This window comes from Anabrus simplex, chromosome 1, assembly GCF_040414725.1.
Source record: "Anabrus simplex isolate iqAnaSimp1 chromosome 1, ASM4041472v1, whole genome shotgun sequence".
Classification (NCBI taxonomy): domain Eukaryota; kingdom Metazoa; phylum Arthropoda; class Insecta; order Orthoptera; family Tettigoniidae; genus Anabrus; species Anabrus simplex.
The window spans coordinates 783,643,105-783,663,119 of NC_090265.1; the positions used below are offsets into that span (position 1 = coordinate 783,643,105).

Consider the following 20,015-nt stretch of genomic DNA (forward strand, 5'->3'; position numbering starts at 1 on the left):
CAGAGCAACTAGTTGCGCCACTAGTCGCCCACGGCTAATAGCGGCCGGAAAAAGGCAAGGACCACGAAAGGCGTGTACATGAAAGACTCCCTAAACCTCGATAAAACTAATATAATCGGGATCGAAAAAGAACAAGAGTTGACCGACCAAGGGAGGTCGATAACTCTATTAATCAATCACCTCTGGTATACATTCAGTGCGGTCACCCAGGTGGCAAATTCCATATCAGTTGTTTCCCTAATCGTGTCTTAAATGATTTGAAAGAAGTTGGAAATCAAAATTATTCCAATCCCTAACTCCTCTTCTATAAACGAGTATTTGCCACAACTTGTCTTCTTGAATTCCAACTTTATAATTATCTGCTGTCAAAAACTCCATTCAAATGTATTTGTTTTTCTAATGTAATTCCACTCCATCTTTCTGCTTGGTAACTCTACTGAAAAATCACCACCGATCTGCTTTTAGAGTTGTCAGTCAGGTAGCAAATTCCCTAACAGTTGCTTCCCTAATCATTTCTTAAACGATTTCAGAGAAGTTGGAAATCTATTTTTTTTTTTTCAGTACCTAATTAATTCCCCTTCCTATGAACGAGTATTTGCCACAATTTGTCCTCTTGAATACCAGTGGTATCATTAACTGTTTTCAAAAATGTCATTCAAACTTATTCATCTACTAGTGTCATTCCTCGCCGTATCTACGCTGCCAGCTCGGAACATACCACCTAGTCGAGCAGCTCGTCTCCTTACTCCCAAGTCGTCCAGTCCGAAGTTTGCAACATTTTCGTACCAAACTCTTTTTGTCGGATATCACCCACACAAAACGTGCTGATTTCCTTTGGTTCTTTTCCAGTTCTCGAATCAATTAGTCCTAGTGTGGGTCCCATACACTGAAATCATACTCTAATTGGAGTCTTACCAGAGACTTATATGCCCTCTCCTTTACATCCTTACTACAACCCCTCAATACCCTCATTACCCTACGAAATGATCTCTAAGTTTTATTTACAACCTTGTGAATTTGTTTTTCCCAAATACCCCAATGAAGATCTTTCCTTATATGAATACCTATTGTAGGTTAATGTGGATTGCGCCCAATTTTACGACAGGATGCCCTTCCTGACGCCAACTCTATGTGGAGAGATATACTCATTACCGCATGTTACTGTGATGGTTGGAAAATGTATATTAATACTACCACAGACACCTGGTCCGCTAGACAGGGGAATTAACCATACGCAGTTTAAATCCTGGAGCACTTGGCCCGACCGGAAATCGAACCTAGTGACTCTTGAAAACCGAAGGCTATCCGTATATTAGTCTTCAAAATCTTACTATACATTTCAGATCCATCTTACAAGGCCTAAATGGTCTGCATTAATTCCTGGCTGGATCATGGAATTTTAATCCTGAACGAATAGTTCCCTTTGCTCGGGGATTGGGTGTCCCCACGTACACGCAGTTTTGCATACACCGAAGGTGTCGCCCACCGAAGGCACGTCATACTAATATAACCAAATAAAAATATAACCAATTTGCTATTTCCATCGACTTGTTTCAATCTAATCTTTGAAATATGAACGATGCCAGTAGAAGAACCTGTCCTAAAATGGCATAATATAAAATAAAAATACTGCTCTAGACATAATTCTTTAGATAAATTTATTTTTTGAACATTAATAACCCTAGGAAAGAGCACTATTGTGGCATAACTTAAGTATTGATGTAATGTTTCTGCCTCTTTTAATTTGAATATTTCCAAAAAAACGTTACTGTGTCATGTTATCTAAGGTACTTGGTAAAAATGATGTACTTGCTGAATATCTCAAGTAAAAAAGATTTATTACTCCCACAACTCACAAATAATTGCTTTTGATGTTTTTGAGAGTCCAGCACACTCATTGTGCGTCCACAATGCACTTAGTACACTTTGACCATGTCTCCCTTGGTTTATGTATAGTTACTGAATAAGTCATTACAATAGAGACATGGTACATCATTGTCATAATCAGCATCAATATCCACGTCTTCGTCACTGTAGCACCTAAAGAAAGCTTTTTCCTTGCCTTGATACTACCTTATTCTTCTTCTCTGCAGCCTTACTTTTTATTTCAATGAGGTATGGATTGCTAGTCAGGATTTGAGACGCTTCATGTTTCCGTTTTCTTGAGACACATCCAGTGTGTGATGCAGAAGGAATTGGAGGTATCTGAACTGGTCTGATATATGAAGACGGTGAACAGACAGTAGATGTAGGCCTACTCTCAATTGGAAAAGACCTAGAAGATCACGGTGTTGCACACGAGAAACTGGAGGGGATTACAGAACTTGAGGAGGTGAAAAGGATGCTGTTGCAGCCTTCTCCTACGTTTCACCGTTTGTCTTGTTTTGGTCTTCCTGGCTTGCTTCCTCGTGTTGCTCGATTTGCATAGACCTTTCAGTAACTGCTGCTGCGCAGAAGACATGATCTGGAAACTCATCACGATCTAAAGGCCAGATGCTTGTTTTGGCTAACCCGCTGGTAACATTGTGAATTGAAGCTGCTTTGCCATAGGATAATGAAAACAAACCAGCCATTGGGTACTAGGTAACAACTCTTCCTGGTTGAGATTTGAGCCATTTGGATCTTGATTATAATATGTCTTCAGTGGTTTTACGTATGGAACACCTTGAGGTAGATAATCAGTAGAAGTACACGTTATTTTTAAAGTACCACATCAGCTAAGGAGTCGGAATGATACGGGTGCAGACTACATGACGACTGACTGGAGGTCAAGGGAAAGCTTAGGCTGTGGATAGGCGAGATAGGAGTAGCCAATGAGATAGCTTTATTTGAACGGCCACATGACCCAATGACGTACACATCATCCAATCCTGACGTAGTGACAATCTAATACAGCTGCTTATAATCACATGGTTTACAATCGTAAGTTCTAAAAATACACTGACTGACAGAGCAAATGCAACACCAAGATGGAGTGGTCAGAACTTCATGCCAATTGCAGGGTAGACTGACGTCACTGAGGTATGCTCATGATGTGAAATGCGCCGCTGTGCTGCGCACGTAGCGAACGATAAATGGGACACGGCGTTGGCGAATGGCCCACTTCGTACCGTGATTTCTCAGCCGACAGTCATTGTAGAACGTGTTGTCGTGTGCCACAGGACACGTGTATAGCTAAGAATGCCAGGCCGCCGTCAACGGAGGCATTTCCAACAGCCAGACGACTTTACGAGGGGTATGGTGATCGGGCTGAGAAGGGCAGGTTGGTCGCTTCGTCACATCGCAGCCGATACCTATAGGGATGTGTCCACGGTGCAGCGCCTGTGGCGAAGATGGTTGGCGCAGGGACATGTGGCACGTGCGAGGGGTCCAGGCGCAGCCCGAGTGACGTCAGCACGCGAGGATCGGCGCATCCGCCGCCAAGCGGTGGCAGCCCCGCACGCCACGTCAACCGCCATTCTTCAGCATGTGCAAGACACCCTGGCTGTTCCAATATCGACCAGAACAATTTCCCGTCGATTGGTTGAAGGAGGCCTGCACTCCCGGCGTCCGCTCAGAAGACTACCATTGACTCCACAGCATAGACGTGCACGCCTGGCATGGTGCCGGGCTAGAGCGACTTGGATGAGGGAATGGCGGAACGTCGTGTTCTCCGATGAGTCACGCTTCTGTTCTGTCAGTGATAGTCACCGCAGACGAGTGTGGCGTCGGCGTGGAGAAAGGTCAAATCCGGCAGTAACTGTGGAGCTCCCTACCGCTAGACAACGCGGCATCATGGTTTGGGGCGCTATTGCGTATGATTCCACGTCACCTCTAGTGCGTATTCAAGGCACGTTAAATGCCCACCGCTACGTGCAGCATGTGCTGCGGCCGGTGGCACTCCCGTACCTTCAGGGGCTGCCCAATGCTCTGTTTCAGCAGGATAATGCCCGCCCACACACTGCTCGCATCTCCCAACAGGCTCTACGAGGTGTACAGATGCTTCCGTGGCCAGCGTACTCTCCGGATCTCTCACCAATCGAACACGTGTGGGATCTCATTGGACGCCGTTTGCAAACTCTGCCCCAGCCTCGTACGGACGACCAACTGTGGCAAATGGTTGACAGAGAATGGAGAACCATCCCTCAGGACACCATCCGCACTCTTATTGACTCTGTACCTCGACGTGTTTCTGCGTGCATCGCCGCTCGCGGTGGTCCTACATCCTACTGAGTCGATGCCGTGCGCATTGTGTAACCTGCATATCGGTTTGAAATAAACATCAATTATTCGTCCGTGCCGTCTCTGTTTTTTCCCCAACTTCCATCCCTTTCGAACCACTCCTTCTTGGTGCTGCATTTGCTCTGTCAATCAGTGTATATGTGAAAATTGTAACAGAATATATTACATTCCTTCCTCCTTAAGATCTTGATTACAACAGATCAGGCCAATGTAGTATCGTAAGCATTCATTAGAAAACACAAAACAAGCCAATATATACCAAATACAACAAGTGATTATGTAACTAAACAAACAACCATACAAATTGAAAAATCACATCAATTTAATATACTATCTTACTATACAATACTATACAATACGAAAGAGTGACCTATTCTGAATTGAACCTTACAATAGGTTTCCTGTCTCGAATTGGATAGCGTCTAGTTGCGACAGGTGACGTAACAGTTACCTGTGCGGGTGGGCAGAGATCGTCTGCTAGCTGCAACTGGACTATGACGTGGTGGTGATACAGGTTGTGAGGGTGGAGGGGAGCGAGAAGTAGGAGAACTCTGTTGGAACTCAGAGGCGGGTGTCAGTAGAGGAGTGGTCAGTGAGGGAGAATCAACTGTGACGTCCTTCGCTGTAAAGGATTAGCCCTACAGCGGTCAGAGCTAAAAACAACGGGCCCTGACTGTAACCCTATTAGCTGGTCTATATGTCTTTTCCAAGTCAACCCAGACTCGAGTTGAATTAAATACGTAACTGGGCCAAGTCTATGTATAATCCTACCTTCTACCCACTTATCTCTTCCTCTGTAGTCTTTAGCTAATACCGGTTGTCCTATAGTTAATTGTCTAGTGTAACTGCCTCCTGCGTTAGTTATTTGTTCGTCCTGTTTATTTGCTACAGCTTTCTGCAAATTAGGTCTGATCAAATCTAACTTAGTTCTCAAAGGACGATTGAACATTAGCTTACCACAGGGATGGCAAACCTATGACACGCGTATTACTAGGTGACACGCGAACCCGACTTTTGAGGCACATCAGACAACATATCAACATATTTTAAATGTTTTTCTGCAGCCATACTCTCTTGGAATTCCCTTCCGGCTGTAATTGGAGACATAAATAGTAGAAATGTATTTTCTAAAAGATGTAAAAAAATTAGTATTTAATGTTTTCTTTATAGTAACTCTCAGAAATTTACCTTTGTTTGTAACTATTATTTAAGTTTAATTTTATAATTAATTATATGTAATTACGAATCTTAATACTCAGGCTATGCCATATAAAATAAGTAAATAAATAAATAAATAAATAAATAAATAAATAAATAAATAAATAAATAAATAAATAAATAAGTTACAAAACTGTGATTTTAACATATAATAAAAAGGTCGAAAATATAACAACGTAGCATATTTTATCATTACGCTTCAATGAAGAAATGTGTATCAATTAATTATCTGGTCATATCTTTTATACATTATAGGTTAAATAAAAAATATGCCTTATTCTTTAAATTATATGCTCTTTAAAGTCTAATTTTCAGTTATCTTTGTAAAATAAAATCATTAAACATGCAGTCTAATAGCTAAATGAAGTCAAATAAGGGGCACACTAGACAGCAAAAAGTACTAAACAAGACCTTAATTGACACGCTGGTAGGTAAAGGCTTGCCATCTCTGGCTTAGCAGGAGTTTCATTAGTAGTGCTATGTACAGCATTACGAAAAGCTATCAAAAATCTACTCAAAGCTAAATTTACATCTTCATGTTCAAAAATTGCACATTTTAAACGTTTTTTCACAGTTTTAACTGCATTCTCAGCCTGCCCGTTGGAAGCAGGATGGTATAGTGCTATCAACGTTTGCCTTATTCCGTTTCGTTTCAAAAATCGAGAAAATTCTTCAGAGGAAAAGGGAGGGCCATTATCACTAACAATGAGTTCGGGAAGACCAAATCTACAAAACATAGGACGCAATTTCTCAATGACTTGCTTAACTGAAGTTGAGTTAACTGTTTCAATTTCCAACCATTTGCTATGAGCGTCCATTACAATTAAATACAGTTTTCCTTTGAAAGGTCCTAAAAAATCTATGTGAATTCTTTGCCATACATTGGGTGAAAATTCCCATACGTGAAGTGTACTTCTATTAGGACTATCTCGCTGGGCAAGACACGCTGAACAACTGCTGGCTACTGCTTCGATGTCCTTATCAATTGAAGGCCACCATAAGTACGATCTAGCTAATGATTTAATTTTAACTACTCCAAGGTGTCCACTGTGTAATTCATTTAACAAGGACTTTCTCAAGGACCTTGGAATTACGACTCTGTAGCCCCACATCAAAATGTCTTGTTCTACAGTTAGCTCAGCTTGCCTTTTAACAAAGTTACTTAAAGTTGGATCTGGCGTAGTAGGTCATCCGTACAACACATAACCTAGGATTTTGTTTAACTCCTGGTCTTTTTGGGTCTCAATACGTATATCGTTAAAGTGTATCGGAACATCAGATTCCATTATGCATTGTAAGTAACTACCTACATACTCTAAATTAACATCAACATCCTCAAAATGATTGGCTGATAAAGGTAGCCTAGATAAGCCATCTGCATTGCCATGGCATTGAGATTTAACATACTGAATGTCATAGTCATAACCTGACAGAAACATGCGTAGCGTTGCAATCTACCTGCTGCAAAGGCTGGTAAGCCCTTTTCTGGACCAAAAATGGTTAGAAGCGGCTTGTGATCTGTACACAGAGTAAAATATCTTCCCCATAAATACTGATTGAACTTCTTTACATCATACACAATGCTCAAGGCTTCTTTATCAATCTGAGAGTAGTTTTTTCAGCTGAGTTTAGGACTCTACTTGCGAAAGAAATTGGTTTCTCAGTACCATCTTTTTCTATTATACTTAAAACACTTGCAATGCCATAAGGTGACGCGTCACATGACAACTTGATTGGTAAGTCAGGGTTGTAATGTGCTAGTACCTTAGCCGAAACTAATTTTTCTTTGACTAATTCAAAAGATTTTTGACAAGCTAAATTCCAGTGAAAATCTGCATCTTTTTTAAGGAGCTGGTACAAGGGTGTAAGAACAGTGGCTACATTGGGGATACATTTAGCATAGTAGTTCACCGGACCAAGAAATCCTTTAAGTTGTGTAACATCTTTAGGAACTGGAGCCTCAACAACTGCTTTGACCTTATCATTGGCTGTAGCTAAACCATCTTTACTTATGACATAGCCTAAGTATTCTAGACTGGCACAGAAAAACTTGCACTTATCTTTACCAACAGTCAACTCATGACTACTTAGGCGTTTACAAACTTCTCGTAATCTTGACAAATGTTCTGCTGTATTTGCTCCCGTCACAATAATATCATCAAGAAATGAGGCCACACCTGGTATACCTTGTAGTATTTGTTCAATAACTCTTTGAAAAATAGCCGGTGGTGACGAGATTCCATAACAAAGACGGTTGTAAGCAAATAACCCTTTACGTGTACTTATAGTACATAGTTTTTTACTTTCTTCGTCTAACCACAACTGCATGTAAGCTGATGACAAATCTATTTTAGAAAACTTAATTCCCTTTTGTAAGACAACAAAGATGTCTTCAGTTCTAGATATTGGGTGTCTATCTACTTTTAGAAAGGGGTTTAAAGTGACCTTAAAATCTCCGCAAATACGGATTTTACCATTCTATTTTAATACTGGAACAATCGGAGTGCCCCATTCACTTCAGGATACTGGGGACATAATTTCCTCGTCCACTAAACTTTTCAACTCTTGTTCAACCTTTTCTCTTAAAGAATATGGTATTGACCTAGGTTTATGGTACTTAGGTACTGCATTTAGCTTAAGGTTTAGTTTTACTGGGTCTCCCTTAAAGCAGCATAATTTACTAGTGAATACCTCTGGAAATTCATTAAATAAGTCTTGCACTAATTTAGACTCTGCATTGGTTTTTACATTCGATAAGTTTACGTTGTTTACACTGCTGGGAATGCTCATAACAACTTGGAGCTCTTTTATCCAATCACGCCGCATGAGAGGATTAGATCCATTACTAATAACATACAAATCTAAACTCTTTTCCAGGGACTAATATTTAACATTTACTTCTAACTTACCCACAGGCTTGATTTTCTCGTTGGTGTAAGAATTTAAAACTAAGTCTGTGAGAATCAATGTTACATGACTTAATTTAGCCTTATAAAAATTTTCAGAAACAACAGACACACAAGCACCAGAGTCTACTTCAAAGTTAATTGGCTTTCCTTCAACAATTAAATTTACTCTAATGGGCTCAATTTTTGTTATTTTACCTAACTTAGGCTGAATGATTTGATCATTTTCATCAAACTGAAAAATGTTAGAAATATCATACACTTCATCACACAATTTTTCTTGACTAACATTGGGTTCATGTAAGTCTGCATAATGTTGCTTGGGTCTAAGTCTGTTTCCCTGTTGTTTCTTAATTCCCTTAGAAATTGAAGGATTATTTGTAAGCATGTTTGGTTTTACCTGAAATTGAGACTTGCTCATTTTTTTGACTTGCAAACCCTCTCTAAATGACCCTTCTTCCGACAAAAATTGCAAATATATTCACGATAACGGCACTTAGTAGTAGAATGCCCACCTTTATGACCACAAGAAAAACACTGAGACACTTTCACAACACGTGATGACACATTAGGTACATTGCTGCGTGGAGAATGCCGTGCTGAAAACTTCTGCAGTCTTGGTGTGGTGTGGTAGGCCAAGGACACTGCATCCTTGTCAGTTGCTTCCAATGATAACGCCAGCTGTTCCGCCTTCTGGAATGTGAGGTTCTTCTCCGACAGCAGTCGTTTCTTGATGGATTCATCACGGATGCCACTGACTAATCTGTCCCGTAAATAATCAGGAAGTTCGTCCTCGAACTCGCAATACTTGGATAACTGCTTTAGTTGAACAATATATTCTGACACAGTCTCATGTTCCAATTGATCTCGCCTGCTGAATTTATATCGTTCAACTATAAATGAAGGTTTAGGATGGAGATGGTCTTGGACAATTTTAACAATGGTTTCAAAGGATTTTTCAGAAGGTTTATCAGGAGTGATTAAATCTTTCAGTAAATTGTAGGTTTTAACACCGACCACTGTTAGAAAGGTACTAACCTTTTTAGCATTCGGAATGTCATTGCACTGTACGTAAAGTTCAAAGCGTTCCACGTAGGTTGACCAAGTTTCTTCCGAACTGTCAAATGGTCCAATATTACCAATTAAAGACATGGCGTGATATAAGTGAGCTAAAGTTGAAAAGGCGGCGAAAAAACTGTTGTCTAAGGGCATGGAGTGAAAGGCATACCCAATATTACGTTGCTTCAGGAGAAGGCCCGAGACATCGGACTGTACTATGTTGCGTTACTCACAGTGAAAACAGACCAGAAACGTTTTGTTGCCATGAGGAAGCACTGGCACTCGCTGCAATGTGACGATTTTTACCTCGTCGCCAATTTTTACGTATGGAACACCTTGAGGTAGATAATCAGTAGAAGTAAACGTTATTTTTAAAGTACCACATCAGCTAAGGAGTCGGAATGATACGGGTGCAGACTACACGACGATTGACTGGAGGTCAAGGGAAAGCTTAGGCTGTGAATAGGCGAGATAGGAGTAGCCAATGAGATAGCTTTGTTTGAACGGCCACATGACCCAATGACGTACACATCGTCCAATCCTGACGTAGTGACAATCTAATACAGCTGCTTATAATCACATGGTTTACAATCGTAAGTTCTAGAAATATATGTGAAAATTGTAACAGTGGTTAAAAGAATGCCACATCCAGGGGCTAAAGCCGATGGGTGCAGTGAGGAGGAAACGAGAGCATGATGATACCACTGTTCTTAGCATATGATAGCACATCAACCATACGTATGACTAGCATGGCCATCGAGTAGAAGAAGCACCCTCTGACCTTTAGATGAATTAACATGTTACTGGAAGTGTTTCAACCACTAAAGGAACAGTTCTCCTGTTATCCAGCCCATTTCGTTTATAAGAGCCAATGTTCCTGGAGGTGCTCCATCAAAAAGTTTGTTTATGAACTTCTTTCTTGAAAATATTATAGCAAACGAAATGAAAATTCCAGCAGAGCTCATACAGCATACCACTGTCGCACGCTGACCCCTTTCATAACTGGCCATAGAACCAACTTGCTTTATGCCTTTAGACGCTAGAATCTTCTGGTGCCTCTGAACTGTGGTGAGAGCCGATTCATCTGCATTGTAAATCCTTGTTGAATGGATATCATTCTGAGCAAGAACAAGTTCTAATTTGTCAAAAAAACGTAGAGACTAGCGGCTTATTGAATGCTCGGGCTCTTCCTGTTGAAGTTGCTTCTGGTCACCTCAATGAAAGTTCGGTTTGCCTCTTCCGAAAACCACGTAACCATTCTCAGCACAGAAAAGATCGACGCATTTGTAATAAATTAGTGCCACTATCCTTCAGCTTTTTAACGTATAGCTTAGAATTTATCAGAAATATACTACCTGCCATCTTCTCTTCTTAGCTAAAACGATGATCTGATCCATTACTTTCAGCCAATTGACAGGTTAGCCTTCTAACATCATCCAGTGTAAATCAAAAAGACTAGATTAAAGATCTTGAATGTGCTGTATAAGATCAACCTCCAGGAACAAAGGAAAAGTAGTATGATAACGACCCTGTCCCTTCTCATTTTTCTTATTTTTCTCTAGAATTCTCCTCCTCAGCGCAGCTTGTGGGGCATTGCTCGTGTTTGTTTTATTCCATGGTTGTCGAGTACTAGTTATTTTGTAACTCCCAACCATTATCTCTGAAAATAATAATAACGGGTTGAGGACCACAAATTTCCCAAACCCCAAAAGCTTAAGCAACCACCACCACCACCACCACCACCAACAACAACAACAACAACAACAACAACAACAACAACAACATCTGTGATGTTAGTCCTATTCGTCTAATTACCAATAGTTTAAGAATGCGGAGGAGCAAAATGAAATTAAAAATTTTCTCCGGTTATGTAATTTTACCTTGGGGCACAGTATGTCATTTTTCCTACATTGATAACCTCAAACACATCACAGCAATTCTCAAAAACGCCTTGTGTGAGGGGTTATGTAAAGACCACAAAATAATCAGAATGAATGTTTTTAGTTACCCTATATGTAAAAAACTTGTTACGCTGTTTGAAATAAACATATTTGGTAATAGATCTACACTTACTTTATAATTCAATGACCTGATGTTGATGGATTTTCACTATTACACAAAAACCGCGTCAACAGCAGCAATGCTCTAAATTCTGTTCCAGTCTTACCAATTCATGAATAATTCCAGCTAGAGGTAAGTGCTGCCCAATGCGTCATTCACGAGAAACGACCAGTATGTCGTTTTATCGAAGTATGTCTTTTTAGGACAGGTTCTCCTATCACTCTTCCTGGTGTAGCCTGTACCTGTGATAAATGGTCTGAAAATAAGTTACGGCTTGTAGGTTAAGTTGGTGTATGACAATTAGTGGGTTTAACCAAATACAATAGAGACAATACGCGACACTGAGCGAGATATCGAGGGACAGCTATTGGAGCTCCCTCTAGCGAGTAGACCTGAAAACTACTGATTCTGTCATAAGAGCACGTGTATTTTTGTGTGAAGTTTTTGATGTTATTTATGCGTTTTGAGTGAGTTGACATAATTAAATACTAGCGTGTGTCATTCTTTGATATCTCCTCTCAACATGAAGGGAAAGGTATGAGCTGTGTTTGGCTGCAGTAACTATGGAGTAGAGAAGAATGCGCGGTCGTTCTTCAGGTTCCCTCGTGACAAGAAAATGTAAGTAATATTGTGTTTGCATATATATTCTTCCAGTGACAGAGATCTTTGTAGTACTTCATAATCTTCTGACCTGCTCGACCCATATTTTAACTGGCTTAAAATGTAATACACATATTTTATTGTATAGTGCAGCAGTTAACCTTCAATACCGATGTGTTGGTGTAGGTGTGATCTGTGGGTTTTGAAATGTCACATAAGTTATTTGGATAAGGTGTACAAGAAGGAAGGGACGTTACGCTTATATAAGAATCATAAGATCTGTTCAGATCATTTCCAGGCCAGCGACTTTAAAAATCCTCGTCTATACAGCCAAGGGTATGTTACATTTTTACTCTAATTGTACGTAAATATTCCTCAAAGCATCACTATCGACAACATTTTCATACATTTCTTTCTTTTATCCCTCTTCTCAGATTAAAGCCGGGATTTTATAGATTTTCTTTCTGTTAGTAGGCTTCATGTTAAGAGGAAAATTGTCCAGCCATTAAATGTTAATTCATTGCATCATATGTGTAAGGAAGGTGCCGGGATTTTATAGATTTTCTTTCTGTTAGTAGGCTTCATGTTAAGAGGAAAATTGTCCTGCTATTAAATGTTAATTCATTGCATCATATGTGTAAGGAAGGTGCCGATATTTTTATTGACAAGTGTCTTAATGTGATAATACAATGTTTTTAAATGAGAAAAAAGAAAAATCCAACCGTAAGAGTTCAGGCAGGAATGCTAAAGCTAAAAAAGTAATGCATAAATGAAAGATCAAACCATTTCACAGCAGTCCATTTCACATCTTGTTTATATGTCTAATTCCAGTCTTTGAATAATAACCTTTTAAATAATTCTTCATTCATTTATCCAGAATTGCTTTAGCAACTTCGAAGTTAATATCTCAATAATTCTTTCTAGACGTAATCTATTTATCCATTTCCGTATATACATTTCCATTGATATTTGAATTAAGCGCGATTTTTGCAGGTCAAGTCACTAGGAGCGCCACCGTTGAATTGTCTCCCATTTTAGCAAGGCTATATCCGTAAGTGTCGCGCATTATCTTTACTGTATTTGGTTTAACGGACTGAATGTATAGTCCCTGCCATTAAGGGTAAAATCTCATTTTTCTCCCCTGATAATACTGAAGGTACTGATTTATAGTTATTTTCTAACTGTTGGATTCTATTCAGTGTCGCTAACCATATAGTTTAGGGACCCTACTTGAAGATACGATGTCTTACAGTTAGTATTAATCTTGCAGGATGGTACTATGTAGTCATTATTATGTTTTGTTCTTGTTTTTTTCGTCACTTGCGAGATTGCGTTCTGCCACTGCCATATTATGAAAATCACTAGTGTTACCGTACATTTGCAGGTATAAGTAAAGGATATTGTCTTTTTCTGTAGGATTGTAAATCTGTTTGGGTAGTATCAGAACTGTGGCATGTTCGAACAATGCATTTAATAACGTACGGTAGTTGGTGTTATATGACGAACGCAGCATTTTATTAATACGGTATTTCGTCCAATCCGTATGTATAGAATACGATTAGAATGTATGAGAAGCAAGGAAAATCTGCAATAACTCCTCCGAAAAGGAAATCAACGTTACCTGCTCTACAAAGATCAATTCAGATGAAATGGAAGGAAATGTTGTCATCAACCTAACGTAACTTAACTTTGTCTTGTTACGACTTTTGTACGGTTTGCAAACTTAGCCTTTGTGTATTCTTATTAACTTACGGAATATGTGCATGTAATGTACTTGCCTGTGTGTATTATTACAGCGTGGTTTCATATCACTCCGACACATAATAAAAAATTTCAAGAAGGGATCTGTCTTATTTACACGAGGCAAACACCAAAGAATGCGGTTATAGTAATACCAAATACAGTAGAGACAATACGCGACACTTCCGGATTTAGCCTTGTTAAAATGGGAGACAAGTAGCAAGTGGCGCTCCTAGTGGCTTGACCTGAAAATTCGCGCTAAATTCAAATATCAATGGAAATGTATATACGGAAATGGATAAATAAATTACGTCTAGAAAGAAAGTGTTACTAAGATATTAACTTCAAAGTTGCTAAAGCAATTCTGGATAAATGAATGAAGAATCATTTAACAGGTTATTATTTAAAGACTGAAATTAGACATATAATCAAGATGTGAAATGGACTGCTGTGAAAGGGCTTCATCTTTCATTTATACATTACTTTTTTAGCTTTAGAATTCTTGCCTGAACATTCACGGTTAGATTTTTTTTTCTCATTTAAAAGTATTGTATCATATTAAAACACTTCTCAACAAAAATATCGGCACATTCCTTACGCACATGATTCAGCGAATTTGCATTTAAGAGCTAGACAATTTTCCTCTTAACATGAAGCCTACTAACAGAAAGAAAATCTATAAATTTAGCCTCAAAAACATTCAAACTTTCCCTATAAGCAATGCTTGCCATAATGCCATTACATTAGGGTAAAGCAAATTTGCATCATCATATTGTTTCAACAAAATATGTACATTTCTTAAATCACCCATATTTCCTTCAGTGCTTGACAACGCATTACAGCATTCCAAATGGGGTAACTTGGAACACAACCAGCCACACTCATATGCATATGTATTTTCCTGAATTAAATCAAACCCACAGATCACACCTACAACAAGACATCAGTATTGAAGGTTAACTGCTGCACTATACAATAAAATATGCATATTATATTTTAAACCAGTTAAAATATGGGTCGAGCAGTTCAGAAGGTTATGAAGTACTATAAAAATCTCTTTGTCACTGGAAGAATATATATACAAACACAATATTACATTTTCTTGTCACGAGGGAAATGGAAGAAAGACCGCGCATTCTTCTCTACTTCATAGTTACTGCAGCCAAACACAGCACATACCTTTCTTCTCATGTTGAGAGGAGATATCAGGGAATGACACACGCTACTATTTAATTATGTCAACTCATTGGAAACGCATAAATAACACCAAAAATGTCACACACAAATACATGTGCTCTTATGACAGAATCAATAGTTCTCAGGTCAATCCGCTAGAGAGAGCTCTAACAGCTGTCCCTCGATATCTCGCTGAGTGTCGCATATTGTCTCTACTGTATTGGTAATACGTACTTATATCAAAATAAAGGCAGAGATATATACCGGTAACATTAAAATGAATAAGGGTGAGAGAGAGTATTTCCTTATATCTTCACTGAGCTTGAAAACTGACTTAATTATGAATATCTTGATTGATCATTTACTTGGGCAAGGGAAATTCCATTATTGATATATTGGGGTTAGTTTGTTGTCGGTTATGTCTCGTGATTTCAATTTGTAACTAGTCAAGTTGTCAGCAGTGATGAGCCATTCAAAAAAAAAAAAAAAAAAAGAGAGAGAGTAGGTCGGCAATACGGTATTTGCTTTTTAGTGTACCGTATAACTCAACGACCTATATTATACTACATAGACTGGCTGAACGGGCTCATACAACGCTCCTAGCTGAATAAAATTGCAACACGTCCGCCATGTTTCCTGGTGGTACTCGTCAGCTGTTAGTTATAAAAGAAATAAAGATGCCTAAGTCCTTGTCCGCGAGAAATAAACATATGACAGTCATAGATTTTAGCGATGCAACTGGTGACCCATTCATGTTTCAACGACCTATATTATACATTACGTTGCCCCGCCACCTTTTCTTTTCATGCCCCCACGAAATATGCGGAGCAGCTGTCAGCGTTCTTCAAATATGGCAGGTCATCTGCCAGTCTATGTAGTATAATATAGGTTGTTGTAATGTACAATATAGGTCGTTGAATGGGTCACCACTTGCATCGCAAATATGTCCGCATGGTATAACTGTCGTATGTTGCCATTGGTGCTTTCACGGCTCGTACTTATAGACATGATATAGGCTTTTGGCCTTATGCCATGTCAAGAAAATAAGGTGAAATTCTTTACATTTCGCAGAGAACTTTGTTCTGCGTTTTCAGAAGAAAATCTCGACTGTTCACGAGAAAGCCTTCTCAAACAATTAGGTTTGAATTTAGACGTTCAGAAGTGGAAATGGTACGTTCATTCATCACCAGATGGCACACCGGATGCGGTACAGCGCTAGCGTAAGCTGACGGAACCATCAGAATCCGTCTGAGGGGGTCACATAGCATAACAGGTGTACACACATATGAAAGTATGTCATTGACCCAAGCCTGGATTGAAACATCTGGCGATGAGGAGCGTATTTCCACTGACATATATTTATGTATGTTTATTTTTCGCGGACAACGGCTTAGGTATCTTTTTTTTTTTTTTTTTGACAACTAGCAGCAGACGAGTGGCGCCAAGAAACGTGGCTGACGTGTTGCATTTTTCCTCAGCTAGGAGCGCTGTATGAGCTCGTCCAGCCAGTCTATGTAGTAAAATGCCGAGTACTATAACATCACCTTGTAATTCAGTGAGGAAAGCAAAGGGAAACTACCTCACTCCTCATTTCTCTAGTTCTAATACGCCTCTTTAGTGACACCTGATGGTGGAACCTTCAGACTGAGGGCTCAATATACAAATACACTGAGCTAAGACTCTTCATTTTGTTCACAGCATATGCGTCACTGTGGTGGTGCTCAACGTTCACTTCCGGTCACCACAGACTCACAAGATGGCGCCGTGGGTGAAGCGGGTGTTCATCCACATTCTCCCGCGTCTCCTGGTCATGCGGCGTCCACAGTACCCCTTCGATAGCACGTGAGTAATTCACATGTCATAGGTTACCCGTGTGAAAATATTTTCTTGTTTTTCTTATAAATGATAGCATTAGCATCATTGCAATATTTAAATGAGTATTAGTGGCATGGGTGTAAAAAAATTGTCATTAAGTGGGTGCAAAATTCCTTATGGAGCCAGTCCCTGCTATGAATGCTGTGAAAATGTTGCTCATAGGGTTGGTTGGTGCATGCATATCAGTGGGCTTTACAGACTGATATGTAATAGTAACTTCTGGCTCGGTGAGGAAAGAAACTGGAAACTACCTCACTCCTCATTTCCCTAGTATGCCTCTTCAGTGATGCCTAGGCCATCTATGACAGCTGATGGCAGAGCTGTTGAGGATCCAACCAGCCTTAGTGCTGAGGACTTAACATGCATACGGGTGCAAAATACATAATTGGCCTAGTTCTCTGCCTGCCTGCCTAGCAGAGCCTCTGTTGTTTGGAAAATTCTTGTTAGTGTACGTATTTTTATGCCTGTGGTAAATACACTATAGACAATACTTGGACACTTCCGTGTTTTGCCATACTAAACAGAGAGACGTTGACAGTGGCGCACCTGGTGGCAAGATTGAAACTACAAAAGTTGCATGTTATATTGATAGAAATAATTAAACTAAATAATGATTTTTGCTTTGTTCTAGTACGAAAGTTGAATCAAATCAAGTTGAATCAAATCACTATCAATCAGTCAACATTGATCTGCATTCAGGGCAGATGCCCAGGAAGCAGATTTCCTCTCTGTTGTTTTCGTAGCCTTTTCTTAAATTATTGCAAAGAATTTGGAAATTTATTGGTAAATTATTTCAATTCCTAACTCCCCTACCTATAAACAAATATTTGTCCCAATTTGTTGCATGTTGATTGAATTGAATGTTAATACTGATAGAAATAATTAAACTCAATAATGATTTTGTTTTGTCTGAATCCTTGCCTGAATGGTCAGCGTTGAGGCCTTCAGTTCAGAAGGTCCCGGATTTGATTCCTGGCCTGATTGGGAATTTTAATAGCGTCTAATTAATTCTTCTGGCTCGGAGGTCTGTGTTTGTTCCAACACTTTTCTTTTCATATTTAGACAACACACTACACTTCCAACCTCCACAGAAACATGCAATAGTGATTACTAGACTTCAGATTTTAGATGCTTAAATGTAATTTTTGCTGCGTAAAATAGACTCTCAAATAGGTTCTAAAATATTTTTATACAGCTTCAATTTTATGCATTTTAATAGGCATCAATTAAAATACCATGTTTATTTTGCTAAATTGATTATAACTGATTAGGGGTAAATATAAAACAAGTTTCACTCACCTCTTTGCTGCAAACATCACAGAATATAATTTACCATCCAATGTGAAATGGGAAAACTCCTGTAATCACTTTTTAATTAAAGATAACGTGGTACCTGGCAATTTTGGCATAATTTATAGTGTTTAGTGCACCACTACACTCAGTTTCAAGGCCGTCTTGCTATGTGCATTGGCAATCAACGTCTTACAATATCTCGCAAAGTGGTGCATGTTCTCTATAGTGTATTTGCCTTTGGTTGTATTGAGCTGCAGCCAACTTGATGCATCACTCCAGCTAGCTCTAGAGCACAGTGTAGATCTAGTTGTTTCTTTGGGTAGTGGTGCCGTAATCTAGTGGCCCTAATATGATGAATTACGCTACACAACAGAAAGTAAATTATGAACGGCTTGATGGTGAACAGTAAAGCTAATATAGGACTGGTGTGTCTTGAGCTAATCTATTCAAATATTACATCAGTATTATTTCATTATGTATTGAACCAATAGCCTAAAAATTATCTTCATATTATACAACATCTCACGATTCTTCACACAATCTATCAACAGTTTTCCTTCTTTGCTACTACTAATTTCTCCTAAAAAACCAAACCCCATGGCACTACAGACCTTGAAGAGCCTTGGCCTACCAAGCGACTGCTGCTTAGCCCAAAGGCCTGCAGATTATGAGATGTCATGTGGTCAGCACAACGAATCCTCTCGGCCGTTATTCTTGGCTTTCTAGACCGGCTAATTTCTCCTGCTTTCAATCATTTTAAACAGGAAGTTCACCGACTTGGGAGCATACCATACAAAATCATTTATAGAACTGTTCGATCGCCGCACTCCCTCTATCAACAAATAACGCTACAACTAACTTCTCTAACGATGGTAGTCAATGCTTTCTAGCAAATCATACCAAATAACCACCACCGTCTCAATCCTCTTATACTGCCTGCTCTATGCTGCTAGTTTAACACAGGAAGGCGTGAATACCAATATTTCTTCAAGTAGCAGTAACAGTGCAGTAGTAGATGCACAATCATCGCTGTCTGTGGGTGTAACAATGTGTTATTGGTACATGCATGTGTGTGAAAAGCCGAGTTATTTTGTGCAATGAGTAAACATGTCTGTTCACTTCTGTTCATACAAGAGATATTTTGTATAGAACTGTGAAATGAATTAATCATGTTATGCTTATAGATATTTTAAAAGTGATTTTAAGGTGTACTTGTTTCTTTCCGTTTGTGTAAGTTATATTTTTTTGTAGAACAGAAACTTCAGATTCTTTCCCCAAAATATTCAACTTTTGTGTACCATTTTGCCAATCTCAGCAAGGTGGTTTGCAGCTAGGAGAGATATTACTCCATGAAATACCTTCAAGAAGGGAATTAAGATAAAAGCGGCCGTCAGCTATATCTAGGCAAGGACCTATAAAGGAAGTAATTGGATATCCTCCAATTAATCTTGCATCTGTAGCTTTTACACCTTATTTCAGAAGGTGATTAAAGCCGTGGTGGATAGTGGATTACTTGTGATAAGAATTGTGACGGACAATCATAAAACAAACGTTGTCAACATTTTGGACAACCTCAAATACCCAGATGATAATATCCTAATCACACTAGAATCAGGAAATCAAATCCTAATTTGTGGGTACTTGGTTCGTGTTGTTGAAGAGAGGATGGATTGTGACATTTGCGTCAGCAACATCTCACTGCCCTAGACTTTCAGCACCACTAAATGGAACTGATTATGCATTAGAACAGAGGAGGAGTTTGATACCCAAAACCTTGAAGCATCTGCAGGAGTTCGTTGAAGCTGCTGTGCCCTATTGTTGAAGTCCTTCAAACTTACAAGCGTAATACAAGGACTTTCGACTTCC

The 20,015-nt window shown here is 39.2% G+C and overlaps 1 pseudogene; it reads left to right on the top strand.

The window, feature by feature from the left end:
- The window catches only part of LOC136856949 (acetylcholine receptor subunit alpha-like), a 671,873-nt pseudogene that overhangs the window by 623,892 nt on the left and 27,966 nt on the right, over positions 1-20,015 (top strand).